This window comes from Triturus cristatus, chromosome 8 (genome assembly GCF_964204655.1).
Source record: "Triturus cristatus chromosome 8, aTriCri1.1, whole genome shotgun sequence".
NCBI classification, from domain to species: domain Eukaryota; kingdom Metazoa; phylum Chordata; class Amphibia; order Caudata; family Salamandridae; genus Triturus; species Triturus cristatus.
Genome location: NC_140591.1, coordinates 92502823 through 92530319, shown reverse-complemented (window position 1 = coordinate 92530319; position 27497 = coordinate 92502823). Strand labels below are relative to the sequence as shown.

Sequence of the window (27497 nt, the reverse complement as noted above, 5' to 3'; positions counted from 1 at the left end):
GTTAAAGGGAAATGTGCAAAGGTACTCGAGGGACGCCTGGTGATGACAAGCGGGCTGCCGCAGCACAAGAGGCCTGAACAGGCACGCTCACGTGCCTACGGCCATACCACCCTGAATGCGCCCGATCTCGTCCGATCTCGGAAGCTAAGCAGGGTCGGGCCTGGTTAGTACTTGGATGGGAGACCGCCTGGGAATACCAGGTGCTGTAGGCATTTTGCCTCTCTGACCAATGGCACTTCCGTTTTTTTGGGGGCGGGATCTATTCTACTCTCTTATTTTTTGTTTCTTAAAAAAAAAAAAAAACGCCATCAGGTTCGCAACACTCAGGGCCCATAACTTTCCGCTCGGATATTGAACATTCGGCTGCGCTTTACACTGGGTCCAGAAAGAAAAAAAGCTGTGCCATAAGACAGAACACGGGACCGACTCCAACACCCCCCCCCCCCCCCACCCCCACCCCAACCCCGCAAGATGTGGTTTTCTTCTCTCGGCGGCGCAGAGCTGCTGCACGGGCCAGCATCGGTTCCAGGTCCCCATCTATTGGCTTTCCCCAGCAGCCCGAAAGCAGGGGGGGTGAGCCGGAGAGCCAGGCAGCGAGGGCCGCCGAGTACAACCGAGAGGGGTGCGGGGCGCACACACACGCACACACATACGCACTCACTTACACCCATGCATTCACAAGCAGACACTCGCACACACCCCGTACACAACACTCACTCACAAATACACATACATTCATACATGCGCACACGAACAAACGAACCAAACGGCGTCAAGAAAAAAGCAACACTTACCTGCTGCAGGCCTCCGGGAGCTGCCAAGAGGGTTGCCACTGCTACCTTGGTCAGCCAATGAGGGGAGGCAGCAGTCGCTCACTCGTTACAGAGCAGGATGGGGACAGAGTCGGTGACAGACACTCGGCCGTTGGCACTTCGGGGTTTAAAAATGAAGCGTCCAGCTACGAGGCTTTCACTGAAGCTCTCCCTCAACAGGAGGGGAGGGCCTCAAGGACCTTTTGCTGAGCCGAGGAGGTCAGGCCCACCAGAGCTGTGACATCCTCAGCCCAGCAAACCTCAGCTTAGGCAGCCGGGAGCCTGCGCATTTAGCGCATCTCCAACTCCTGGCCTGAACATAAAGAGTGTCTGTCAAGCTGACCTTTCTTCAGCCTGACATACACTCCTTATGTCCAAAAGGGCGGGGGCGTGGCCTCACCGCCTTTAAGGACGGGCGGCTGCTGAAGTCAGGCCGTTGGCAACGAGGACCACGCAACCATAGAGCACTCAGACCCTCATCTCAGTCTCTCTTCTCTATACACACGGTGGCAGGCCCTGGACATGGACGTGATTTGCATACGAGGGCTCGGTCTCTGATAAAAAAAAGAAAAGAAAACTTGCAGCCAGAGCTCCCTGGGAAAAAAAATTGCCATGCCAATGCTTCTGCGGGTGAGCATGAGTTGAAGAGTTGTAGTCCGGCAGCCCCTGCCACATGGCGGAGCGGCCCGATAGAGTGCCTTAGAGCCCAGTGCAAAGCAAGACCAGGCTCTTGGTGAAAACACCAGGCTGCTGGTTTGCTAGCTCCCCAGCTGGCACCTATAGGGAGGTCGGAGCCTGCGTGTCATTTATTTATTTATTTATAGTTTTATAGAGCGCGAACCAGACCCGTGAGGGTATCAGAGCGCTTTACAGGATTGAGGGGGAGGAAAACAACGCATAAGGATGGGAGGGATCAGATTGGGAGAGATAGGGATACAATATACAGGAGGAGCACGCAGTCTGAGGTCCAAGCTACATGTGGGAGAAAATTGAAGCATGCAGATAAAAAAACCATACAAGAAGGTTTCCATATCCACGAGGTGCACCCCGTCTGAGGTCGAAGCTACATGTGGGATAACAAATTAGAGCGGGTAGTTACATGTACAAGAAGGCGCGCAGTCTCAGCTCTTGGGGGGGATGCCCAGGAGTCCAGAAAAATGTGTCATCCGTGGAGGCCGTGGATAATGCCGAGTTGGAGGGTGGAACAAGCCTATGAGGTGATTGTAAAGTATTCATTAGATGAGCTATTTTCCCATTAAAGAAAGTTTTGGTCTCCTTCTTAAAGTGTGCCAGTGACGGAAGTCTTCTGATGGAGGGTGGGAGAGAGTTCCAGATTCTTGGAGCGGCCCCAGAGAAGGCTCGATTGTAGGTTTTTTTCTTCCCGAAGCGTGCTTTTTGGCATATCGGGAGTTTCTGGCCTGTCCGGATATCACGAGTTTTTGTGCAAGAAATGTAGGTGAATTCGCGTACAGAGATTTGTGAGTTATGCAAGCCGCTTTAAATTGTATTCTGGCCTTCAGGGGAAGCCAGTTCAGAGCTTTGAGGCAGGGGGAGAAATGTGGTCAAATGTTGTTTCAACCCGTTGCGAGTCTGGCGGCGGTGTTGAGGCAGGCTTTCAATGGGGCCAGACAGTTCTTGGGTAGCCCTGCAAGAGTAGAGCATCCATATTCAAGTTTAGAAATGACTAGGGCCTGGGTTGCCATTTCAAGGCCGGACACATCGAGGAAGGGTTTTAGGTTTCTTGGGTAGCTCAGGTGGAATCTAGCCGTTCTGGCCAGCGCGTTTATATGGCCATGCATATGCAAGCTGCCGTCAAGGGTTATTCCCAGGGATTTCGCCGACTCAATAATGGTAGGAGGGCAGTTTAGTGCAGTGATGGTCTTGATCCATTCCTGGAAGTCTGGATTTGGTTTGGGTGGGGAGATCAGAGGGAATTCCGTTTTGTTTGCGTGGAGTTTAAGCTGGTTGCTGGTGAGCCAGTGGACTGCCAGCTTCAGTGCCTCGTTTAGGGAGAAAATGTCCTCAGGGAAAGAGATTTTTATGTAGACCTGTGAACGGTGGGCGTACATAAGGTAGGAGATGTTGGCGGCAGAAGTGTGAAATAAGCAAGTGCACGGCTGGTGAAAGCCAGGGCTGTGCTTGGCTATCTGTAGCAAGCTTGCCAAGGGAGGGCAGTTGTTGAAGGGAAGTGTGCAAGTGTGCGCAGCGCAGAAGGTTCCAGAGTGGCGGGTGGTGTCAGCACAAGAGGCCTGAACAGGCAGCCTCCCATGCCTACGGCCATACCACCCTGAATGCGCCCGATCTCGTCCGATCTCGGAAGCTAAGCAGGGTCGGGCCTGGTTAGTACTTGGATGGGAGACCGCCTGGGAATACCAGGTGCTGTAGGCATTTTGCCACTCGCTGCTGCGCGTCCCCTGCACAATCACACCTAATCTTCCTGGCTCATAGCATTTTCTAACAAATATACATATATTCTGCTCTCCTCCTCTCCCTCCTCCTCTGTTTTTTTTATTTCTTTATTTATTTATTTATAAAGAAGCCGGCAACGAGTTTACAATATGCGTGGCCCTTAACTTTAAACTCGAAAACTGAAAGAAAATGAAGAAAAACTTTGCCCTAAGACAGGACAGAGGACCCCTAGCTAAGGCTGGGGAGCTGCTGCAAGCTGCCGCTGCTGATGGGCTGCGCCGGCCCCGGTTCCGGGCCCCCTCTCCCTCGGCTGGGCTGTCCGAGGCAGCCCGGGAGCAGGGGGCCGCTGAGGCGGAGAGCCAGGCCGGTGACATTAAGGGCCATGGACCCAGGCAGTTCTCGGACCCTCGCCTCACTCTCTTTTCTATACGGACAGAGGGGGCGGGGCGGGGCACGGACATTATTTGCATATGAGGGGCCAGTTCTTGAGGTTTCTTTTTTTTTTTTTTTACAAAAAGACAGGAGACTTGCAGCAGCCAGAGATTGGGGGTAAAGAAGTTGCCTCCCCAGATATCGGGTGAGCATCAGCTGCTGAGCGAGAGTCCCTGCAGCCCCCCGGCACATAGAGAAGTGTCCCGAGCAGAGTGCCTTGGAGGCCGGGGCGAAGCAAGTGCCTGGAGGCCAGTGCGAAGCAAGGCTAGGCGGCGCTTGTTAAAAAGGTCAGGCTGCTGGTCTGCTGCTAATGCCGGCCCCTAAAGAAGGGTGGTCGCAGCCAGCCTGTGCGAAAGTGTAAAGTAAGCAAGTGCAAGAGAGGGCTGTGCTTGGCAGTGTGCAGGAAGTTTGATATGGAGGGCAGGTGTTAAAGGGAAATGTGCAAAGGTACTCGAGGGACGCCTGGTGATGACAAGCGGGCTGCCGCAGCACAAGAGGCCTGAACAGGCACGCTCACGTGCCTACGGCCATACCACCCTGAATGCGCCCGATCTCGTCCGATCTCGGAAGCTAAGCAGGGTCGGGCCTGGTTAGTACTTGGATGGGAGACCGCCTGGGAATACCAGGTGCTGTAGGCATTTTGCCTCTCTGACCAATGGCACTTCCGTTTTTTTGGGGGCGGGATCTATTCTACTCTTTTATTTTTTGTTTCTTAAAAAAAAAAAAAAACGCCATCAGGTTCGCAACACTCAGGGCCCATAACTTTCCGCTCGGATATTGAACATTCGGCTGCGCTTTACACTGGGTCCAGAAAGAAAAAAAGCTGTGCCATAAGACAGAACACGGGACCGACTCCAACACCCCCCCCCCCCCCCCACCCCCACCCCAACCCCGCAAGATGTGGTTTTCTTCTCTCGGCGGCGCAGAGCTGCTGCACGGGCCAGCATCGGTTCCAGGTCCCCATCTATTGGCTTTCCCCAGCAGCCCGAAAGCAGGGGGGGTGAGCCGGAGAGCCAGGCAGCGAGGGCCGCCGAGTACAACCGAGAGGGGTGCGGGGCGCACACACACGCACACACATACGCACTCACTTACACCCATGCATTCACAAGCAGACACTCGCACACACCCCGTACACAACACTCACTCACAAATACACATACATTCATACATGCGCACACGAACAAACGAACCAAACGGCGTCAAGAAAAAAGCAACACTTACCTGCTGCAGGCCTCCGGGAGCTGCCAAGAGGGTTGCCACTGCTACCTTGGTCAGCCAATGAGGGGAGGCAGCAGTCGCTCACTCGTTACAGAGCAGGATGGGGACAGAGTCGGTGACAGACACTCGGCCGTTGGCACTTCGGGGTTTAAAAATGAAGCGTCCAGCTACGAGGCTTTCACTGAAGCTCTCCCTCAACAGGAGGGGAGGGCCTCAAGGACCTTTTGCTGAGCCGAGGAGGTCAGGCCCACCAGAGCTGTGACATCCTCAGCCCAGCAAACCTCAGCTTAGGCAGCCGGGAGCCTGCGCATTTAGCGCATCTCCAACTCCTGGCCTGAACATAAAGAGTGTCTGTCAAGCTGACCTTTCTTCAGCCTGACATACACTCCTTATGTCCAAAAGGGCGGGGGCGTGGCCTCACCGCCTTTAAGGACGGGCGGCTGCTGAAGTCAGGCCGTTGGCAACGAGGACCACGCAACCATAGAGCACTCAGACCCTCATCTCAGTCTCTCTTCTCTATACACACGGTGGCAGGCCCTGGACATGGACGTGATTTGCATACGAGGGCTCGGTCTCTGATAAAAAAAAGAAAAGAAAACTTGCAGCCAGAGCTCCCTGGGAAAAAAAATTGCCATGCCAATGCTTCTGCGGGTGAGCATGAGTTGAAGAGTTGTAGTCCGGCAGCCCCTGCCACATGGCGGAGCGGCCCGATAGAGTGCCTTAGAGCCCAGTGCAAAGCAAGACCAGGCTCTTGGTGAAAACACCAGGCTGCTGGTTTGCTAGCTCCCCAGCTGGCACCTATAGGGAGGTCGGAGCCTGCGTGTCATTTATTTATTTATTTATAGTTTTATAGAGCGCGAACCAGACCCGTGAGGGTATCAGAGCGCTTTACAGGATTGAGGGGGAGGAAAACAACGCATAAGGATGGGAGGGATCAGTTTGGGAGAGATAGGGATACAATATACAGGAGGAGCACGCAGTCTGAGGTCCAAGCTACATGTGGGAGAAAATTGAAGCATGCAGATAAAAAAACCATACAAGAAGGTTTCCATATCCACGAGGTGCACCCCGTCTGAGGTCGAAGCTACATGTGGGATAACAAATTAGAGCGGGTAGTTACATGTACAAGAAGGCGCGCAGTCTCAGCTCTTGGGGGGGATGCCCAGGAGTCCAGAAAAATGTGTCATCCGTGGAGGCCGTGGATAATGCCGAGTTGGAGGGTGGAACAAGCCTATGAGGTGATTGTAAAGTATTCATTAGATGAGCTATTTTCCCATTAAAGAAAGTTTTGGTCTCCTTCTTAAAGTGTGCCAGTGACGGAAGTCTTCTGATGGAGGGTGGGAGAGAGTTCCAGATTCTTGGAGCGGCCCCAGAGAAGGCTCGATTGTAGGTTTTTTTCTTCCCGAAGCGTGCTTTTTGGCATATCGGGAGTTTCTGGCCTGTCCGGATATCACGAGTTTTTGTGCAAGAAATGTAGGTGAATTCGCGTACAGAGATTTGTGAGTTATGCAAGCCGCTTTAAATTGTATTCTGGCCTTCAGGGGAAGCCAGTTCAGAGCTTTGAGGCAGGGGGAGAAATGTGGTCAAATGTTGTTTCAACCCGTTGCGAGTCTGGCGGCGGTGTTGAGGCAGGCTTTCAATGGGGCCAGACAGTTCTTGGGTAGCCCTGCAAGAGTAGAGCATCCATATTCAAGTTTAGAAATGACTAGGGCCTGGGTTGCCATTTCAAGGCCGGACACATCGAGGAAGGGTTTTAGGTTTCTTGGGTAGCTCAGGTGGAATCTAGCCGTTCTGGCCAGCGCGTTTATATGGCCATGCATATGCAAGCTGCCGTCAAGGGTTATTCCCAGGGATTTCGCCGACTCAATAATGGTAGGAGGGCAGTTTAGTGCAGTGATGGTCTTGATCCATTCCTGGAAGTCTGGATTTGGTTTGGGTGGGGAGATCAGAGGGAATTCCGTTTTGTTTGCGTGGAGTTTAAGCTGGTTGCTGGTGAGCCAGTGGACTGCCAGCTTCAGTGCCTCGTTTAGGGAGAAAATGTCCTCAGGGAAAGAGATTTTTATGTAGACCTGTGAACGGTGGGCGTACATAAGGTAGGAGATGTTGGCGGCAGAAGTGTGAAATAAGCAAGTGCACGGCTGGTGAAAGCCAGGGCTGTGCTTGGCTATCTGTAGCAAGCTTGCCAAGGGAGGGCAGTTGTTGAAGGGAAGTGTGCAAGTGTGCGCAGCGCAGAAGGTTCCAGAGTGGCGGGTGGTGTCAGCACAAGAGGCCTGAACAGGCAGCCTCCCATGCCTACGGCCATACCACCCTGAATGCGCCCGATCTCGTCCGATCTCGGAAGCTAAGCAGGGTCGGGCCTGGTTAGTACTTGGATGGGAGACCGCCTGGGAATACCAGGTGCTGTAGGCATTTTGCCACTCGCTGCTGCGCGTCCCCTGCACAATCACACCTAATCTTCCTGGCTCATAGCATTTTCTAACAAATATACATATATTCTGCTCTCCTCCTCTCCCTCCTCCTCTGTTTTTTTTATTTCTTTATTTATTTATTTATAAAGAAGCCGGCAACGAGTTTACAATATGCGTGGCCCTTAACTTTAAACTCGAAAACTGAAAGAAAATGAAGAAAAACTTTGCCCTAAGACAGGACAGAGGACCCCTAGCTAAGGCTGGGGAGCTGCTGCAAGCTGCCGCTGCTGATGGGCTGCGCCGGCCCCGGTTCCGGGCCCCCTCTCCCTCGGCTGGGCTGTCCGAGGCAGCCCGGGAGCAGGGGGCCGCTGAGGCGGAGAGCCAGGCCGGTGACATTAAGGGCCATGGACCCAGGCAGTTCTCGGACCCTCGCCTCACTCTCTTTTCTATACGGACAGAGGGGGCGGGGCGGGGCACGGACATTATTTGCATATGAGGGGCCAGTTCTTGAGGTTTCTTTTTTTTTTTTTTTACAAAAAGACAGGAGACTTGCAGCAGCCAGAGATTGGGGGTAAAGAAGTTGCCTCCCCAGATATCGGGTGAGCATCAGCTGCTGAGCGAGAGTCCCTGCAGCCCCCCGGCACATAGAGAAGTGTCCCGAGCAGAGTGCCTTGGAGGCCGGGGCGAAGCAAGTGCCTGGAGGCCAGTGCGAAGCAAGGCTAGGCGGCGCTTGTTAAAAAGGTCAGGCTGCTGGTCTGCTGCTAATGCCGGCCCCTAAAGAAGGGTGGTCGCAGCCAGCCTGTGCGAAAGTGTAAAGTAAGCAAGTGCAAGAGAGGGCTGTGCTTGGCAGTGTGCAGGAAGTTTGATATGGAGGGCAGGTGTTAAAGGGAAATGTGCAAAGGTACTCGAGGGACGCCTGGTGATGACAAGCGGGCTGCCGCAGCACAAGAGGCCTGAACAGGCACGCTCACGTGCCTACGGCCATACCACCCTGAATGCGCCCGATCTCGTCCGATCTCGGAAGCTAAGCAGGGTCGGGCCTGGTTAGTACTTGGATGGGAGACCGCCTGGGAATACCAGGTGCTGTAGGCATTTTGCCTCTCTGACCAATGGCACTTCCGTTTTTTTGGGGGCGGGATCTATTCTACTCTTTTATTTTTTGTTTCTTAAAAAAAAAAAAAAACGCCATCAGGTTCGCAACACTCAGGGCCCATAACTTTCCGCTCGGATATTGAACATTCGGCTGCGCTTTACACTGGGTCCAGAAAGAAAAAAAGCTGTGCCATAAGACAGAACACGGGACCGACTCCAACACCCCCCCCCCCCCCCCACCCCCACCCCAACCCCGCAAGATGTGGTTTTCTTCTCTCGGCGGCGCAGAGCTGCTGCACGGGCCAGCATCGGTTCCAGGTCCCCATCTATTGGCTTTCCCCAGCAGCCCGAAAGCAGGGGGGGTGAGCCGGAGAGCCAGGCAGCGAGGGCCGCCGAGTACAACCGAGAGGGGTGCGGGGCGCACACACACGCACACACATACGCACTCACTTACACCCATGCATTCACAAGCAGACACTCGCACACACCCCGTACACAACACTCACTCACAAATACACATACATTCATACATGCGCACACGAACAAACGAACCAAACGGCGTCAAGAAAAAAGCAACACTTACCTGCTGCAGGCCTCCGGGAGCTGCCAAGAGGGTTGCCACTGCTACCTTGGTCAGCCAATGAGGGGAGGCAGCAGTCGCTCACTCGTTACAGAGCAGGATGGGGACAGAGTCGGTGACAGACACTCGGCCGTTGGCGCTTCGGGGTTTAAAAATGAAGCGTCCAGCTACGAGGCTTTCACTGAAGCTCTCCCTCAACAGGAGGGGAGGGCCTCAAGGACCTTTTGCTGAGCCGAGGAGGTCAGGCCCACCAGAGCTGTGACATCCTCAGCCCAGCAAACCTCAGCTTAGGCAGCCGGGAGCCTGCGCATTTAGCGCATCTCCAACTCCTGGCCTGAACATAAAGAGTGTCTGTCAAGCTGACCTTTCTTCAGCCTGACATACACTCCTTATGTCCAAAAGGGCGGGGGCGTGGCCTCACCGCCTTTAAGGACGGGCGGCTGCTGAAGTCAGGCCGTTGGCAACGAGGACCACGCAACCATAGAGCACTCAGACCCTCATCTCAGTCTCTCTTCTCTATACACACGGTGGCAGGCCCTGGACATGGACGTGATTTGCATACGAGGGCTCGGTCTCTGATAAAAAAAAAGAAAAGAAAACTTGCAGCCAGAGCTCCCTGGGAAAAAAAATTGCCATGCCAATGCTTCTGCGGGTGAGCATGAGTTGAAGAGTTGTAGTCCGGCAGCCCCTGCCACATGGCGGAGCGGCCCGATAGAGTGCCTTAGAGCCCAGTGCAAAGCAAGGCCAGGCTCTTGGTGAAAACACCAGGCTGCTGGTTTGCTAGCTCCCCAGCTGGCACCTATAGGGAGGTCGGAGCCTGCGTGTCATTTATTTATTTATTTATAGTTTTATAGAGCGCGAACCAGACCCGTGAGGGTATCAGAGCGCTTTACAGGATTGAGGGGGAGGAAAACAACGCATAAGGATGGGAGGGATCAGATTGGGAGAGATAGGGATACAATATACAGGAGGAGCACGCAGTCTAAGGTCCAAGCTACATGTGGGAGAAAATTGAAGCATGCAGATAAAAAAACCATACAAGAAGGTTTCCATATCCACGAGGTGCACCCCGTCTGAGGTCGAAGCTACATGTGGGATAACAAATTAGAGCGGGTAGTTACATGTACAAGAAGGCGCGCAGTCTCAGCTCTTGGGGGGGATGCCCAGGAGTCCAGAAAAATGTGTCATCCGTGGAGGCCGTGGATAATGCCGAGGTGGAGGGTGGAACAAGTCTATGAGGTGATTGTAAAGTATTCCTTAGATGAGCTATTTTCCTGTTAAAGAAAGTTTTGGTCTCCTTCTTAAAGTGTGCCAGTGACGGAAGTCTTCTGATGGAGGGTGGGAGAGAGTGCCAGATTCTTGGAGCGGCCCCAGAGAAGGCTCGATTGCAGGTTATTTTCTTCCCGAAGCGTGCTTTTTGGCAGATCGGGAGTTTCTGGCCTGTCCGGATATCACGAGTTTTTGTGCAAGATATGTAGGTGAATTCGCGTACAGAGCTTTGTGAGTTATGCAAGCCACTTCAAATTGTATTCTGGCCTTCTGGGGAAGCCAGTTCAGAGCTTTGAGGTGGGGAGAGATGTGGTCAAATTGTTTTCAACCCGTTACGAGTCTGGCGGCGGTGTTGAGGCAGGCTTTCAACGGGGCCAGAGAGTTCTTGGGTAGCCCTGCAAGAGTAGAGCATCCATATTCAAGTCTGGAAATGACTAGGGCCTGGGTTGCCATTTTAAGGCCGGACACATCGAGGAAGGGTTTTAGGTTTCTTAGGTAGCTCGGGTGGAATCTAGCCGTTTTGGCCATCGCGTTTATACGGCCATGCATATGCAAGCTGCCGTCAAGGGTTATTCCCAGGGATTTCGCCGACTCAATAATGGTAGGAGGGCAGTTGAGTGCAGTGATGGTCTTGATCCATTCCTGGATGTCTGGGTTTGGTTTGGGTGGGGGGGGGGGGTCAGAAGGAATTCCGTTTTGTTTGCGTTGAGTTTAAGCTGGTTGCTGGTGAGCCAGTGGACTGGCCGCTTCAGTGCCTCGTTTAGGGAGAAAATGTCCTCGGGGAAAGAGATTTTTATGTAGACCTGTGTACGGTGGGCGTACATAAGGTAGGAGATGTTGGCGGCAGAAGTGTGAAATAAGCAAGCGCACGGCTGGTGAAAGCCAGGGCTGTGCTTGGCTATCTGTAGCAAGCTTGCCAAGGGAGGGCAGTTGTTGAAGGGAAGTGTGCAAGTGTGCGCAGCGCAGAAGGTTCCAGAGTGGCGGGTGGTGTGAGCACAAGAGGCCTGAACAGGCAGCCTCCCATGCCTACGGCCATACCACCCTGAATGCGCCCGATCTCGTCCGATCTCGGAAGCTAAGCAGGGTCGGGCCTGGTTAGTACTTGGATGGGAGACCGCCTGGGAATACCAGGTGCTGTAGGCATTTTGCCACTCGCTGCTGCGCGTCCCCTGCACAATCACACCTAATCTTCCTGGCTCATAGCATTTTCTAACAAATATACATATATTCTGCTCTCCTCCTCTCCCTCCTCCTCTTTGTTTTTTTTTTTTATTTATTTATAAAGAAACCGGCAACGAGTTTACAATATGCGTGGCCCTTAACTTTAAACTCGAAAACTGAAAGAAAATGAAGAAAAACTTTGCCCTAAGACAGGACAGAGGACCCCTAGCTAAGGCTGGGGAGCTGCTGCAAGCTGCCGCTGCTGATGGGCTGCGCCGGCCCCGGTTCCGGGGGCCCCCCTCCCTCGGCTGGGCTGTCCGAGGCAGCCCGGGAGCAGGGGCCCGCTGAGGCGGAGAGCCAGGCCCGTGACATTAAGGGCCATGGACCCAGGCAGTACTCGGACCCTCGCCTCACTCTCTTTTCTATACGGACAGAGGGGGCGGGGCACGGACATTATTTGCATATGAGGGGCCAGTTCTTGGTGTTTTTTCTTTTTTTACAAAAAGACAGGAGACTTGCGGCAGCCAGAGATTGAGGGTAAAGAAGTTGCCTCCCCAGAGTTCGGGTGAGCATCAGCTGCTGAGCGGGAGTCCCTGCAGCCCCCGGCACATAGAGAAGTGTCCCGAGCAGAGTGCCTTGGAGGCCAGGGCGAAGCAAGTGCCTGGAGGCCAGTGCGAAGCAAGGCTAGGCGGCGCTTGTTAAAAAGGTCCGGCTGCTGGTCTGCTGCTAATGCCGGCCCCTAAAGAAGGGTGGTCGCAGCCAGCCTGTGCGAAAGTGTAAAGTAAGCAAGTGCAAGAGAGGGCTGTGCTTGGCAGTGTGCAGGAAGTTTGATATGGAGGGCAGGTGTTAAAGGGAAATGTGCAAAGGTACTCGAGGGACGCCTGGTGATGACACGCGGGCTGCCGCAGCACAAGAGGCCTGAACAGGCACGCTCTCGTGCCTACGGCCATACCACCCTGAATGCGCCCGATCTCGTCCGATCTCGGAAGCTAAGCAGGGTCGGGCCTGGTTAGTACTTGGATGGGAGACCGCCTGGGAATACCAGGTGCTGTAGGCATTTTGCCTCTCTGACCAATGGCACTTCCGTTTTTTGGGGGGCGGGATCTATTCTACTCTTTTATTTTTTGTTTCTTAAAAAAAAAAAAAAACGCCATCAGGTTCGCAACACTCAGGGCCCATAACTTTCCGCTCGGATATTGAACATTCGGCTGCGCTTTACACTGGGTCCAGAAAGAAAAAAAGCTGTGCCATAAGACAGAACACGGGACCGACTCCAACACCCCCCCCCCCCCCCCCACCCCCACCCCAACCCCGCAAGATGTGGTTTTCTTCTCTCGGCGGCGCAGAGCTGCTGCACGGGCCAGCATCGGTTCCAGGTCCCCATCTATTGGCTTTCCCCAGCAGCCCGAAAGCAGGGGGGGTGAGCCGGAGAGCCAGGCAGCGAGGGCCGCCGAGTACAACCGAGAGGGGTGCGGGGCGCACACACACGCACACACATACGCACTCACTTACACCCATGCATTCACAAGCAGACACTCGCACACACCCCGTACACAACACTCACTCACAAATACACATACATTCATACATGCGCACACGAACAAACGAACCAAACGGCGTCAAGAAAAAAGCAACACTTACCTGCTGCAGGCCTCCGGGAGCTGCCAAGAGGGTTGCCACTGCTACCTTGGTCAGCCAATGAGGGGAGGCAGCAGTCGCTCACTCGTTACAGAGCAGGATGGGGACAGAGTCGGTGACAGACACTCGGCCGTTGGCGCTTCGGGGTTTAAAAATGAAGCGTCCAGCTACGAGGCTTTCACTGAAGCTCTCCCTCAACAGGAGGGGAGGGCCTCAAGGACCTTTTGCTGAGCCGAGGAGGTCAGGCCCACCAGAGCTGTGACATCCTCAGCCCAGCAAACCTCAGCTTAGGCAGCCGGGAGCCTGCGCATTTAGCGCATCTCCAACTCCTGGCCTGAACATAAAGAGTGTCTGTCAAGCTGACCTTTCTTCAGCCTGACATACACTCCTTATGTCCAAAAGGGCGGGGGCGTGGCCTCACCGCCTTTAAGGACGGGCGGCTGCTGAAGTCAGGCCGTTGGCAACGAGGACCACGCAACCATAGAGCACTCAGACCCTCATCTCAGTCTCTCTTCTCTATACACACGGTGGCAGGCCCTGGACATGGACGTGATTTGCATACGAGGGCTCGGTCTCTGATAAAAAAAAGAAAAGAAAACTTGCAGCCAGAGCTCCCTGGGAAAAAAAATTGCCATGCCAATGCTTCTGCGGGTGAGCATGAGTTGAAGAGTTGTAGTCCGGCAGCCCCTGCCACATGGCGGAGCGGCCCGATAGAGTGCCTTAGAGCCCAGTGCAAAGCAAGGCCAGGCTCTTGGTGAAAACACCAGGCTGCTGGTTTGCTAGCTCCCCAGCTGGCACCTATAGGGAGGTCGGAGCCTGCGTGTCATTTATTTATTTATTTATAGTTTTATAGAGCGCGAACCAGACCCGTGAGGGTATCAGAGCGCTTTACAGGATTGAGGGGGAGGAAAACAACGCATAAGGATGGGAGGGATCAGATTGGGAGAGATAGGGATACAATATACAGGAGGAGCACGCAGTCTGAGGTCCAAGCTACATGTGGGAGAAAATTGAAGCATGCAGATAAAAAAACCATACAAGAAGGTTTCCATATCCACGAGGTGCACCCCGTCTGAGGTCGAAGCTACATGTGGGATAACAAATTAGAGCGGGTAGTTACATGTACAAGAAGGCGCGCAGTCTCAGCTCTTGGGGGGGATGCCCAGGAGTCCAGAAAAATGTGTCATCCGTGGAGGCCGTGGATAATGCCGAGTTGGAGGGTGGAACAAGCCTATGAGGTGATTGTAAAGTATTCATTAGATGAGCTATTTTCCCATTAAAGAAAGTTTTGGTCTCCTTCTTAAAGTGTGCCAGTGACGGAAGTCTTCTGATGGAGGGTGGGAGAGAGTTCCAGATTCTTGGAGCGGCCCCAGAGAAGGCTCGATTGTAGGTTTTTTTCTTCCCGAAGCGTGCTTTTTGGCATATCGGGAGTTTCTGGCCTGTCCGGATATCACGAGTTTTTGTGCAAGAAATGTAGGTGAATTCGCGTACAGAGCTTTGTGAGTTATGCAAGCCGCTTTAAATTGTATTCTGGCCTTCAGGGGAAGCCAGTTCAGAGCTTTGAGGCAGGGGGAGAAATGTGGTCAAATGTTGTTTCAACCCGTTGCGAGTCTGGCGGCGGTGTTGAGGCAGGCTTTCAATGGGGCCAGACAGTTCTTGGGTAGCCCTGCAAGAGTAGAGCATCCATATTCAAGTTTAGAAATGACTAGGGCCTGGGTTGCCATTTCAAGGCCGGACACATCGAGGAAGGGTTTTAGGTTTCTTGGGTAGCTCAGGTGGAATCTAGCCGTTCTGGCCAGCGCGTTTATATGGCCATGCATATGCAAGCTGCCGTCAAGGGTTATTCCCAGGGATTTCGCCGACTCAATAATGGTAGGAGGGCAGTTTAGTGCAGTGATGGTCTTGATCCATTCCTGGAAGTCTGGATTTGGTTTGGGTGGGGAGATCAGAGGGAATTCCGTTTTGTTTGCGTGGAGTTTAAGCTGGTTGCTGGTGAGCCAGTGGACTGCCAGCTTCAGTGCCTCGTTTAGGGAGAAAATGTCCTCAGGGAAAGAGATTTTTATGTAGACCTGTGAACGGTGGGCGTACATAAGGTAGGAGATGTTGGCGGCAGAAGTGTGAAATAAGCAAGTGCACGGCTGGTGAAAGCCAGGGCTGTGCTTGGCTATCTGTAGCAAGCTTGCCAAGGGAGGGCAGTTGTTGAAGGGAAGTGTGCAAGTGTGCGCAGCGCAGAAGGTTCCAGAGTGGCGGGTGGTGTCAGCACAAGAGGCCTGAACAGGCAGCCTCCCATGCCTACGGCCATACCACCCTGAATGCGCCCGATCTCGTCCGATCTCGGAAGCTAAGCAGGGTCGGGCCTGGTTAGTACTTGGATGGGAGACCGCCTGGGAATACCAGGTGCTGTAGGCATTTTGCCACTCGCTGCTGCGCGTCCCCTGCACAATCACACCTAATCTTCCTGGCTCATAGCATTTTCTAACAAATATACATATATTCTGCTCTCCTCCTCTCCCTCCTCCTCTGTTTTTTTTATTTCTTTATTTATTTATTTATAAAGAAGCCGGCAACGAGTTTACAATATGCGTGGCCCTTAACTTTAAACTCGAAAACTGAAAGAAAATGAAGAAAAACTTTGCCCTAAGACAGGACAGAGGACCCCTAGCTAAGGCTGGGGAGCTGCTGCAAGCTGCCGCTGCTGATGGGCTGCGCCGGCCCCGGTTCCGGGCCCCCTCTCCCTCGGCTGGGCTGTCCGAGGCAGCCCGGGAGCAGGGGGCCGCTGAGGCGGAGAGCCAGGCCGGTGACATTAAGGGCCATGGACCCAGGCAGTTCTCGGACCCTCGCCTCACTCTCTTTTCTATACGGACAGAGGGGGCGGGGCGGGGCACGGACATTATTTGCATATGAGGGGCCAGTTCTTGAGGTTTCTTTTTTTTTTTTTTTACAAAAAGACAGGAGACTTGCAGCAGCCAGAGATTGGGGGTAAAGAAGTTGCCTCCCCAGATATCGGGTGAGCATCAGCTGCTGAGCGAGAGTCCCTGCAGCCCCCCGGCACATAGAGAAGTGTCCCGAGCAGAGTGCCTTGGAGGCCGGGGCGAAGCAAGTGCCTGGAGGCCAGTGCGAAGCAAGGCTAGGCGGCGCTTGTTAAAAAGGTCAGGCTGCTGGTCTGCTGCTAATGCCGGCCCCTAAAGAAGGGTGGTCGCAGCCAGCCTGTGCGAAAGTGTAAAGTAAGCAAGTGCAAGAGAGGGCTGTGCTTGGCAGTGTGCAGGAAGTTTGATATGGAGGGCAGGTGTTAAAGGGAAATGTGCAAAGGTACTCGAGGGACGCCTGGTGATGACAAGCGGGCTGCCGCAGCACAAGAGGCCTGAACAGGCACGCTCACGTGCCTACGGCCATACCACCCTGAATGCGCCCGATCTCGTCCGATCTCGGAAGCTAAGCAGGGTCGGGCCTGGTTAGTACTTGGATGGGAGACCGCCTGGGAATACCAGGTGCTGTAGGCATTTTGCCTCTCTGACCAATGGCACTTCCGTTTTTTTGGGGGCGGGATCTATTCTACTCTTTTATTTTTTGTTTCTTAAAAAAAAAAAAAAACGCCATCAGGTTCGCAACACTCAGGGCCCATAACTTTCCGCTCGGATATTGAACATTCGGCTGCGCTTTACACTGGGTCCAGAAAGAAAAAAAGCTGTGCCATAAGACAGAACACGGGACCGACTCCAACACCCCCCCCCCCCCCCCCCACCCCCACCCCAACCCCGCAAGATGTGGTTTTCTTCTCTCGGCGGCGCAGAGCTGCTGCACGGGCCAGCATCGGTTCCAGGTCCCCATCTATTGGCTTTCCCCAGCAGCCCGAAAGCAGGGGGGGTGAGCCGGAGAGCCAGGCAGCGAGGGCCGCCGAGTACAACCGAGAGGGGTGCGGGGCGCACACACACGCACACACATACGCACTCACTTACACCCATGCATTCACAAGCAGACACTCGCACACACCCCGTACACAACACTCACTCACAAATACACATACATTCATACATGCGCACACGAACAAACGAACCAAACGGCGTCAAGAAAAAAGCAACACTTACCTGCTGCAGGCCTCCGGGAGCTGCCAAGAGGGTTGCCACTGCTACCTTGGTCAGCCAATGAGGGGAGGCAGCAGTCGCTCACTCGTTACAGAGCAGGATGGGGACAGAGTCGGTGACAGACACTCGGCCGTTGGCGCTTCGGGGTTTAAAAATGAAGCGTCCAGCTACGAGGCTTTCACTGAAGCTCTCCCTCAACAGGAGGGGAGGGCCTCAAGGACCTTTTGCTGAGCCGAGGAGGTCAGGCCCACCAGAGCTGTGACATCCTCAGCCCAGCAAACCTCAGCTTAGGCAGCCGGGAGCCTGCGCATTTAGCGCATCTCCAACTCCTGGCCTGAACATAAAGAGTGTCTGTCAAGCTGACCTTTCTTCAGCCTGACATACACTCCTTATGTCCAAAAGGGCGGGGGCGTGGCCTCACCGCCTTTAAGGACGGGCGGCTGCTGAAGTCAGGCCGTTGGCAACGAGGACCACGCAACCATAGAGCACTCAGACCCTCATCTCAGTCTCTCTTCTCTATACACACGGTGGCAGGCCCTGGACATGGACGTGATTTGCATACGAGGGCTCGGTCTCTGATAAAAAAAAAGAAAAGAAAACTTGCAGCCAGAGCTCCCTGGGAAAAAAAATTGCCATGCCAATGCTTCTGCGGGTGAGCATGAGTTGAAGAGTTGTAGTCCGGCAGCCCCTGCCACATGGCGGAGCGGCCCGATAGAGTGCCTTAGAGCCCAGTGCAAAGCAAGGCCAGGCTCTTGGTGAAAACACCAGGCTGCTGGTTTGCTAGCTCCCCAGCTGGCACCTATAGGGAGGTCGGAGCCTGCGTGTCATTTATTTATTTATTTATAGTTTTATAGAGCGCGAACCAGACCCGTGAGGGTATCAGAGCGCTTTACAGGATTGAGGGGGAGGAAAACAACGCATAAGGATGGGAGGGATCAGATTGGGAGAGATAGGGATACAATATACAGGAGGAGCACGCAGTCTAAGGTCCAAGCTACATGTGGGAGAAAATTGAAGCATGCAGATAAAAAAACCATACAAGAAGGTTTCCATATCCACGAGGTGCACCCCGTCTGAGGTCGAAGCTACATGTGGGATAACAAATTAGAGCGGGTAGTTACATGTACAAGAAGGCGCGCAGTCTCAGCTCTTGGGGGGGATGCCCAGGAGTCCAGAAAAATGTGTCATCCGTGGAGGCCGTGGATAATGCCGAGGTGGAGGGTGGAACAAGTCTATGAGGTGATTGTAAAGTATTCCTTAGATGAGCTATTTTCCTGTTAAAGAAAGTTTTGGTCTCCTTCTTAAAGTGTGCCAGTGACGGAAGTCTTCTGATGGAGGGTGGGAGAGAGTGCCAGATTCTTGGAGCGGCCCCAGAGAAGGCTCGATTGCAGGTTATTTTCTTCCCGAAGCGTGCTTTTTGGCAGATCGGGAGTTTCTGGCCTGTCCGGATATCACGAGTTTTTGTGCAAGATATGTAGGTGAATTCGCGTACAGAGCTTTGTGAGTTATGCAAGCCACTTCAAATTGTATTCTGGCCTTCTGGGGAAGCCAGTTCAGAGCTTTGAGGTGGGGAGAGATGTGGTCAAATTGTTTTCAACCCGTTACGAGTCTGGCGGCGGTGTTGAGGCAGGCTTTCAACGGGGCCAGAGAGTTCTTGGGTAGCCCTGCAAGAGTAGAGCATCCATATTCAAGTCTGGAAATGACTAGGGCCTGGGTTGCCATTTTAAGGCCGGACACATCGAGGAAGGGTTTTAGGTTTCTTAGGTAGCTCGGGTGGAATCTAGCCGTTTTGGCCATCGCGTTTATACGGCCATGCATATGCAAGCTGCCGTCAAGGGTTATTCCCAGGGATTTCGCCGACTCAATAATGGTAGGAGGGCAGTTGAGTGCAGTGATGGTCTTGATCCATTCCTGGATGTCTGGGTTTGGTTTGGGTGGGGGGGGGGGGTCAGAAGGAATTCCGTTTTGTTTGCGTTGAGTTTAAGCTGGTTGCTGGTGAGCCAGTGGACTGGCCGCTTCAGTGCCTCGTTTAGGGAGAAAATGTCCTCGGGGAAAGAGATTTTTATGTAGACCTGTGTACGGTGGGCGTACATAAGGTAGGAGATGTTGGCGGCAGAAGTGTGAAATAAGCAAGCGCACGGCTGGTGAAAGCCAGGGCTGTGCTTGGCTATCTGTAGCAAGCTTGCCAAGGGAGGGCAGTTGTTGAAGGGAAGTGTGCAAGTGTGCGCAGCGCAGAAGGTTCCAGAGTGGCGGGTGGTGTGAGCACAAGAGGCCTGAACAGGCAGCCTCCCATGCCTACGGCCATACCACCCTGAATGCGCCCGATCTCGTCCGATCTCGGAAGCTAAGCAGGGTCGGGCCTGGTTAGTACTTGGATGGGAGACCGCCTGGGAATACCAGGTGCTGTAGGCATTTTGCCACTCGCTGCTGCGCGTCCCCTGCACAATCACACCTAATCTTCCTGGCTCATAGCATTTTCTAACAAATATACATATATTCTGCTCTCCTCCTCTCCCTCCTCCTCTTTGTTTTTTTTTTTTATTTATTTATAAAGAAACCGGCAACGAGTTTACAATATGCGTGGCCCTTAACTTTAAACTCGAAAACTGAAAGAAAATGAAGAAAAACTTTGCCCTAAGACAGGACAGAGGACCCCTAGCTAAGGCTGGGGAGCTGCTGCAAGCTGCCGCTGCTGATGGGCTGCGCCGGCCCCGGTTCCGGGGGCCCCCCTCCCTCGGCTGGGCTGTCCGAGGCAGCCCGGGAGCAGGGGCCCGCTGAGGCGGAGAGCCAGGCCCGTGACATTAAGGGCCATGGACCCAGGCAGTACTCGGACCCTCGCCTCACTCTCTTTTCTATACGGACAGAGGGGGCGGGGCACGGACATTATTTGCATATGAGGGGCCAGTTCTTGGTGTTTTTTCTTTTTTTACAAAAAGACAGGAGACTTGCGGCAGCCAGAGATTGAGGGTAAAGAAGTTGCCTCCCCAGAGTTCGGGTGAGCATCAGCTGCTGAGCGGGAGTCCCTGCAGCCCCCGGCACATAGAGAAGTGTCCCGAGCAGAGTGCCTTGGAGGCCAGGGCGAAGCAAGTGCCTGGAGGCCAGTGCGAAGCAAGGCTAGGCGGCGCTTGTTAAAAAGGTCCGGCTGCTGGTCTGCTGCTAATGCCGGCCCCTAAAGAAGGGTGGTCGCAGCCAGCCTGTGCGAAAGTGTAAAGTAAGCAAGTGCAAGAGAGGGCTGTGCTTGGCAGTGTGCAGGAAGTTTGATATGGAGGGCAGGTGTTAAAGGGAAATGTGCAAAGGTACTCGAGGGACGCCTGGTGATGACACGCGGGCTGCCGCAGCACAAGAGGCCTGAACAGGCACGCTCTCGTGCCTACGGCCATACCACCCTGAATGCGCCCGATCTCGTCCGATCTCGGAAGCTAAGCAGGGTCGGGCCTGGTTAGTACTTGGATGGGAGACCGCCTGGGAATACCAGGTGCTGTAGGCATTTTGCCTCTCTGACCAATGGCACTTCCGTTTTTTGGGGGGCGGGATCTATTCTACTCTTTTATTTTTTGTTTCTTAAAAAAAAAAAAAAACGCCATCAGGTTCGCAACACTCAGGGCCCATAACTTTCCGCTCGGATATTGAACATTCGGCTGCGCTTTACACTGGGTCCAGAAAGAAAAAAAGCTGTGCCATAAGACAGAACACGGGACCGACTCCAACACCCCCCCCCCCCCCCCCACCCCCACCCCAACCCCGCAAGATGTGGTTTTCTTCTCTCGGCGGCGCAGAGCTGCTGCACGGGCCAGCATCGGTTCCAGGTCCCCATCTATTGGCTTTCCCCAGCAGCCCGAAAGCAGGGGGGGTGAGCCGGAGAGCCAGGCAGCGAGGGCCGCCGAGTACAACCGAGAGGGGTGCGGGGCGCACACACACGCACACACATACGCACTCACTTACACCCATGCATTCACAAGCAGACACTCGCACACACCCCGTACACAACACTCACTCACAAATACACATACATTCATACATGCGCACACGAACAAACGAACCAAACGGCGTCAAGAAAAAAGCAACACTTACCTGCTGCAGGCCTCCGGGAGCTGCCAAGAGGGTTGCCACTGCTACCTTGGTCAGCCAATGAGGGGAGGCAGCAGTCGCTCACTCGTTACAGAGCAGGATGGGGACAGAGTCGGTGACAGACACTCGGCCGTTGGCACTTCGGGGTTTAAAAATGAAGCGTCCAGCTACGAGGCTTTCACTGAAGCTCTCCCTCAACAGGAGGGGAGGGCCTCAAGGACCTTTTGCTGAGCCGAGGAGGTCAGGCCCACCAGAGCTGTGACATCCTCAGCCCAGCAAACCTCAGCTTAGGCAGCCGGGAGCCTGCGCATTTAGCGCATCTCCAACTCCTGGCCTGAACATAAAGAGTGTCTGTCAAGCTGACCTTTCTTCAGCCTGACATACACTCCTTATGTCCAAAAGGGCGGGGGCGTGGCCTCACCGCCTTTAAGGACGGGCGGCTGCTGAAGTCAGGCCGTTGGCAACGAGGACCACGCAACCATAGAGCACTCAGACCCTCATCTCAGTCTCTCTTCTCTATACACACGGTGGCAGGCCCTGGACATGGACGTGATTTGCATACGAGGGCTCGGTCTCTGATAAAAAAAAGAAAAGAAAACTTGCAGCCAGAGCTCCCTGGGAAAAAAAATTGCCATGCCAATGCTTCTGCGGGTGAGCATGAGTTGAAGAGTTGTAGTCCGGCAGCCCCTGCCACATGGCGGAGCGGCCCGATAGAGTGCCTTAGAGCCCAGTGCAAAGCAAGGCCAGGCTCTTGGTGAAAACACCAGGCTGCTGGTTTGCTAGCTCCCCAGCTGGCACCTATAGGGAGGTCGGAGCCTGCGTGTCATTTATTTATTTATTTATAGTTTTATAGAGCGCGAACCAGACCCGTGAGGGTATCAGAGCGCTTTACAGGATTGAGGGGGAGGAAAACAACGCATAAGGATGGGAGGGATCAGATTGGGAGAGATAGGGATACAATATACAGGAGGAGCACGCAGTCTGAGGTCCAAGCTACATGTGGGAGAAAATTGAAGCATGCAGATAAAAAAACCATACAAGAAGGTTTCCATATCCACGAGGTGCACCCCGTCTGAGGTCGAAGCTACATGTGGGATAACAAATTAGAGCGGGTAGTTACATGTACAAGAAGGCGCGCAGTCTCAGCTCTTGGGGGGGATGCCCAGGAGTCCAGAAAAATGTGTCATCCGTGGAGGCCGTGGATAATGCCGAGTTGGAGGGTGGAACAAGCCTATGAGGTGATTGTAAAGTATTCATTAGATGAGCTATTTTCCCATTAAAGAAAGTTTTGGTCTCCTTCTTAAAGTGTGCCAGTGACGGAAGTCTTCTGATGGAGGGTGGGAGAGAGTTCCAGATTCTTGGAGCGGCCCCAGAGAAGGCTCGATTGTAGGTTTTTTTCTTCCCGAAGCGTGCTTTTTGGCATATCGGGAGTTTCTGGCCTGTCCGGATATCACGAGTTTTTGTGCAAGAAATGTAGGTGAATTCGCGTACAGAGCTTTGTGAGTTATGCAAGCCGCTTTAAATTGTATTCTGGCCTTCAGGGGAAGCCAGTTCAGAGCTTTGAGGCAGGGGGAGAAATGTGGTCAAATGTTGTTTCAACCCGTTGCGAGTCTGGCGGCGGTGTTGAGGCAGGCTTTCAATGGGGCCAGACAGTTCTTGGGTAGCCCTGCAAGAGTAGAGCATCCATATTCAAGTTTAGAAATGACTAGGGCCTGGGTTGCCATTTCAAGGCCGGACACATCGAGGAAGGGTTTTAGGTTTCTTGGGTAGCTCAGGTGGAATCTAGCCGTTCTGGCCAGCGCGTTTATATGGCCATGCATATGCAAGCTGCCGTCAAGGGTTATTCCCAGGGATTTCGCCGACTCAATAATGGTAGGAGGGCAGTTTAGTGCAGTGATGGTCTTGATCCATTCCTGGAAGTCTGGATTTGGTTTGGGTGGGGAGATCAGAGGGAATTCCGTTTTGTTTGCGTGGAGTTTAAGCTGGTTGCTGGTGAGCCAGTGGACTGCCAGCTTCAGTGCCTCGTTTAGGGAGAAAATGTCCTCAGGGAAAGAGATTTTTATGTAGACCTGTGAACGGTGGGCGTACATAAGGTAGGAGATGTTGGCGGCAGAAGTGTGAAATAAGCAAGTGCACGGCTGGTGAAAGCCAGGGCTGTGCTTGGCTATCTGTAGCAAGCTTGCCAAGGGAGGGCAGTTGTTGAAGGGAAGTGTGCAAGTGTGCGCAGCGCAGAAGGTTCCAGAGTGGCGGGTGGTGTCAGCACAAGAGGCCTGAACAGGCAGCCTCCCATGCCTACGGCCATACCACCCTGAATGCGCCCGATCTCGTCCGATCTCGGAAGCTAAGCAGGGTCGGGCCTGGTTAGTACTTGGATGGGAGACCGCCTGGGAATACCAGGTGCTGTAGGCATTTTGCCACTCGCTGCTGCGCGTCCCCTGCACAATCACACCTAATCTTCCTGGCTCATAGCATTTTCTAACAAATATACATATATTCTGCTCTCCTCCTCTCCCTCCTCCTCTGTTTTTTTTATTTCTTTATTTATTTATTTATAAAGAAGCCGGCAACGAGTTTACAATATGCGTGGCCCTTAACTTTAAACTCGAAAACTGAAAGAAAATGAAGAAAAACTTTGCCCTAAGACAGGACAGAGGACCCCTAGCTAAGGCTGGGGAGCTGCTGCAAGCTGCCGCTGCTGATGGGCTGCGCCGGCCCCGGTTCCGGGCCCCCTCTCCCTCGGCTGGGCTGTCCGAGGCAGCCCGGGAGCAGGGGGCCGCTGAGGCGGAGAGCCAGGCCGGTGACATTAAGGGCCATGGACCCAGGCAGTTCTCGGACCCTCGCCTCACTCTCTTTTCTATACGGACAGAGGGGGCGGGGCGGGGCACGGACATTATTTGCATATGAGGGGCCAGTTCTTGAGGTTTCTTTTTTTTTTTTTTTACAAAAAGACAGGAGACTTGCAGCAGCCAGAGATTGGGGGTAAAGAAGTTGCCTCCCCAGATATCGGGTGAGCATCAGCTGCTGAGCGAGAGTCCCTGCAGCCCCCCGGCACATAGAGAAGTGTCCCGAGCAGAGTGCCTTGGAGGCCGGGGCGAAGCAAGTGCCTGGAGGCCAGTGCGAAGCAAGGCTAGGCGGCGCTTGTTAAAAAGGTCAGGCTGCTGGTCTGCTGCTAATGCCGGCCCCTAAAGAAGGGTGGTCGCAGCCAGCCTGTGCGAAAGTGTAAAGTAAGCAAGTGCAAGAGAGGGCTGTGCTTGGCAGTGTGCAGGAAGTTTGATATGGAGGGCAGGTGTTAAAGGGAAATGTGCAAAGGTACTCGAGGGACGCCTGGTGATGACAAGCGGGCTGCCGCAGCACAAGAGGCCTGAACAGGCACGCTCACGTGCCTACGGCCATACCACCCTGAATGCGCCCGATCTCGTCCGATCTCGGAAGCTAAGCAGGGTCGGGCCTGGTTAGTACTTGGATGGGAGACCGCCTGGGAATACCAGGTGCTGTAGGCATTTTGCCTCTCTGACCAATGGCACTTCCGTTTTTTTGGGGGCGGGATCTATTCTACTCTTTTATTTTTTGTTTCTTAAAAAAAAAAAAAAACGCCATCAGGTTCGCAACACTCAGGGCCCATAACTTTCCGCTCGGATATTGAACATTCGGCTGCGCTTTACACTGGGTCCAGAAAGAAAAAAAGCTGTGCCATAAGACAGAACACGGGACCGACTCCAACACCCCCCCCCCCCCCCCCCCCACCCCCACCCCAACCCCGCAAGATGTGGTTTTCTTCTCTCGGCGGCGCAGAGCTGCTGCACGGGCCAGCATCGGTTCCAGGTCCCCATCTATTGGCTTTCCCCAGCAGCCCGAAAGCAGGGGGGGTGAGCCGGAGAGCCAGGCAGCGAGGGCCGCCGAGTACAACCGAGAGGGGTGCGGGGCGCACACACACGCACACACATACGCACTCACTTACACCCATGCATTCACAAGCAGACACTCGCACACACCCCGTACACAACACTCACTCACAAATACACATACATTCATACATGCGCACACGAACAAACGAACCAAACGGCGTCAAGAAAAAAGCAACACTTACCTGCTGCAGGCCTCCGGGAGCTGCCAAGAGGGTTGCCACTGCTACCTTGGTCAGCCAATGAGGGGAGGCAGCAGTCGCTCACTCGTTACAGAGCAGGATGGGGACAGAGTCGGTGACAGACACTCGGCCGTTGGCGCTTCGGGGTTTAAAAATGAAGCGTCCAGCTACGAGGCTTTCACTGAAGCTCTCCCTCAACAGGAGGGGAGGGCCTCAAGGACCTTTTGCTGAGCCGAGGAGGTCAGGCCCACCAGAGCTGTGACATCCTCAGCCCAGCAAACCTCAGCTTAGGCAGCCGGGAGCCTGCGCATTTAGCGCATCTCCAACTCCTGGCCTGAACATAAAGAGTGTCTGTCAAGCTGACCTTTCTTCAGCCTGACATACACTCCTTATGTCCAAAAGGGCGGGGGCGTGGCCTCACCGCCTTTAAGGACGGGCGGCTGCTGAAGTCAGGCCGTTGGCAACGAGGACCACGCAACCATAGAGCACTCAGACCCTCATCTCAGTCTCTCTTCTCTATACACACGGTGGCAGGCCCTGGACATGGACGTGATTTGCATACGAGGGCTCGGTCTCTGATAAAAAAAAAGAAAAGAAAACTTGCAGCCAGAGCTCCCTGGGAAAAAAAATTGCCATGCCAATGCTTCTGCGGGTGAGCATGAGTTGAAGAGTTGTAGTCCGGCAGCCCCTGCCACATGGCGGAGCGGCCCGATAGAGTGCCTTAGAGCCCAGTGCAAAGCAAGGCCAGGCTCTTGGTGAAAACACCAGGCTGCTGGTTTGCTAGCTCCCCAGCTGGCACCTATAGGGAGGTCGGAGCCTGCGTGTCATTTATTTATTTATTTATAGTTTTATAGAGCGCGAACCAGACCCGTGAGGGTATCAGAGCGCTTTACAGGATTGAGGGGGAGGAAAACAACGCATAAGGATGGGAGGGATCAGATTGGGAGAGATAGGGATACAATATACAGGAGGAGCACGCAGTCTAAGGTCCAAGCTACATGTGGGAGAAAATTGAAGCATGCAGATAAAAAAACCATACAAGAAGGTTTCCATATCCACGAGGTGCACCCCGTCTGAGGTCGAAGCTACATGTGGGATAACAAATTAGAGCGGGTAGTTACATGTACAAGAAGGCGCGCAGTCTCAGCTCTTGGGGGGGATGCCCAGGAGTCCAGAAAAATGTGTCATCCGTGGAGGCCGTGGATAATGCCGAGGTGGAGGGTGGAACAAGTCTATGAGGTGATTGTAAAGTATTCCTTAGATGAGCTATTTTCCTGTTAAAGAAAGTTTTGGTCTCCTTCTTAAAGTGTGCCAGTGACGGAAGTCTTCTGATGGAGGGTGGGAGAGAGTGCCAGATTCTTGGAGCGGCCCCAGAGAAGGCTCGATTGCAGGTTATTTTCTTCCCGAAGCGTGCTTTTTGGCAGATCGGGAGTTTCTGGCCTGTCCGGATATCACGAGTTTTTGTGCAAGATATGTAGGTGAATTCGCGTACAGAGCTTTGTGAGTTATGCAAGCCACTTCAAATTGTATTCTGGCCTTCTGGGGAAGCCAGTTCAGAGCTTTGAGGTGGGGAGAGATGTGGTCAAATTGTTTTCAACCCGTTACGAGTCTGGCGGCGGTGTTGAGGCAGGCTTTCAACGGGGCCAGAGAGTTCTTGGGTAGCCCTGCAAGAGTAGAGCATCCATATTCAAGTCTGGAAATGACTAGGGCCTGGGTTGCCATTTTAAGGCCGGACACATCGAGGAAGGGTTTTAGGTTTCTTAGGTAGCTCGGGTGGAATCTAGCCGTTTTGGCCATCGCGTTTATACGGCCATGCATATGCAAGCTGCCGTCAAGGGTTATTCCCAGGGATTTCGCCGACTCAATAATGGTAGGAGGGCAGTTGAGTGCAGTGATGGTCTTGATCCATTCCTGGATGTCTGGGTTTGGTTTGGGTGGGGGGGGGGGGTCAGAAGGAATTCCGTTTTGTTTGCGTTGAGTTTAAGCTGGTTGCTGGTGAGCCAGTGGACTGGCCGCTTCAGTGCCTCGTTTAGGGAGAAAATGTCCTCGGGGAAAGAGATTTTTATGTAGACCTGTGTACGGTGGGCGTACATAAGGTAGGAGATGTTGGCGGCAGAAGTGTGAAATAAGCAAGCGCACGGCTGGTGAAAGCCAGGGCTGTGCTTGGCTATCTGTAGCAAGCTTGCCAAGGGAGGGCAGTTGTTGAAGGGAAGTGTGCAAGTGTGCGCAGCGCAGAAGGTTCCA

The 27497-nt window shown here is 53.7% G+C and overlaps 13 non-coding genes across 13 annotated transcripts; all 13 read left to right on the top strand.

Moving 5' to 3' along the window:
• Positions 1-93: 93 nt before the first annotated feature.
• Positions 94-212, top strand: LOC146801536 (5S ribosomal RNA). Its single transcript, XR_014968243.1, has one exon. It is a non-coding gene; the product is annotated as a 5S ribosomal RNA (ribosomal RNA).
• A 2869-nt stretch (positions 213-3081) lies between these two features.
• On the top strand, positions 3082-3200 carry LOC146801535 (5S ribosomal RNA). The gene has a single exon (XR_014968242.1). It is a non-coding gene; the product is annotated as a 5S ribosomal RNA (ribosomal RNA).
• Positions 3201-4172: 972 nt separating this feature from the next.
• On the top strand, positions 4173-4291 carry LOC146801534 (5S ribosomal RNA). The gene has a single exon (XR_014968241.1). It is a non-coding gene; the product is annotated as a 5S ribosomal RNA (ribosomal RNA).
• A 2870-nt stretch (positions 4292-7161) lies between these two features.
• On the top strand, positions 7162-7280 carry LOC146801533 (5S ribosomal RNA). The gene has a single exon (XR_014968240.1). It is a non-coding gene; the product is annotated as a 5S ribosomal RNA (ribosomal RNA).
• A 972-nt stretch (positions 7281-8252) lies between these two features.
• LOC146801532 (5S ribosomal RNA) lies at positions 8253-8371 on the top strand. Its single transcript, XR_014968238.1, has one exon. It is a non-coding gene; the product is annotated as a 5S ribosomal RNA (ribosomal RNA).
• A 2873-nt stretch (positions 8372-11244) lies between these two features.
• Positions 11245-11363, top strand: LOC146801531 (5S ribosomal RNA). Its single transcript, XR_014968237.1, has one exon. It is a non-coding gene; the product is annotated as a 5S ribosomal RNA (ribosomal RNA).
• Positions 11364-12319: 956 nt separating this feature from the next.
• Positions 12320-12438, top strand: LOC146801530 (5S ribosomal RNA). Its single transcript, XR_014968236.1, has one exon. It is a non-coding gene; the product is annotated as a 5S ribosomal RNA (ribosomal RNA).
• A 2871-nt stretch (positions 12439-15309) lies between these two features.
• Positions 15310-15428, top strand: LOC146801529 (5S ribosomal RNA). Its single transcript, XR_014968235.1, has one exon. It is a non-coding gene; the product is annotated as a 5S ribosomal RNA (ribosomal RNA).
• Positions 15429-16400: 972 nt separating this feature from the next.
• Positions 16401-16519, top strand: LOC146801528 (5S ribosomal RNA). Its single transcript, XR_014968234.1, has one exon. It is a non-coding gene; the product is annotated as a 5S ribosomal RNA (ribosomal RNA).
• Positions 16520-19394: 2875 nt separating this feature from the next.
• On the top strand, positions 19395-19513 carry LOC146801527 (5S ribosomal RNA). The gene has a single exon (XR_014968233.1). It is a non-coding gene; the product is annotated as a 5S ribosomal RNA (ribosomal RNA).
• Positions 19514-20469: 956 nt separating this feature from the next.
• Positions 20470-20588, top strand: LOC146801526 (5S ribosomal RNA). The gene has a single exon (XR_014968232.1). It is a non-coding gene; the product is annotated as a 5S ribosomal RNA (ribosomal RNA).
• A 2871-nt stretch (positions 20589-23459) lies between these two features.
• Positions 23460-23578, top strand: LOC146801525 (5S ribosomal RNA). The gene has a single exon (XR_014968231.1). It is a non-coding gene; the product is annotated as a 5S ribosomal RNA (ribosomal RNA).
• Positions 23579-24550: 972 nt separating this feature from the next.
• On the top strand, positions 24551-24669 carry LOC146801524 (5S ribosomal RNA). The gene has a single exon (XR_014968230.1). It is a non-coding gene; the product is annotated as a 5S ribosomal RNA (ribosomal RNA).
• Positions 24670-27497: the final 2828 nt, after the last annotated feature.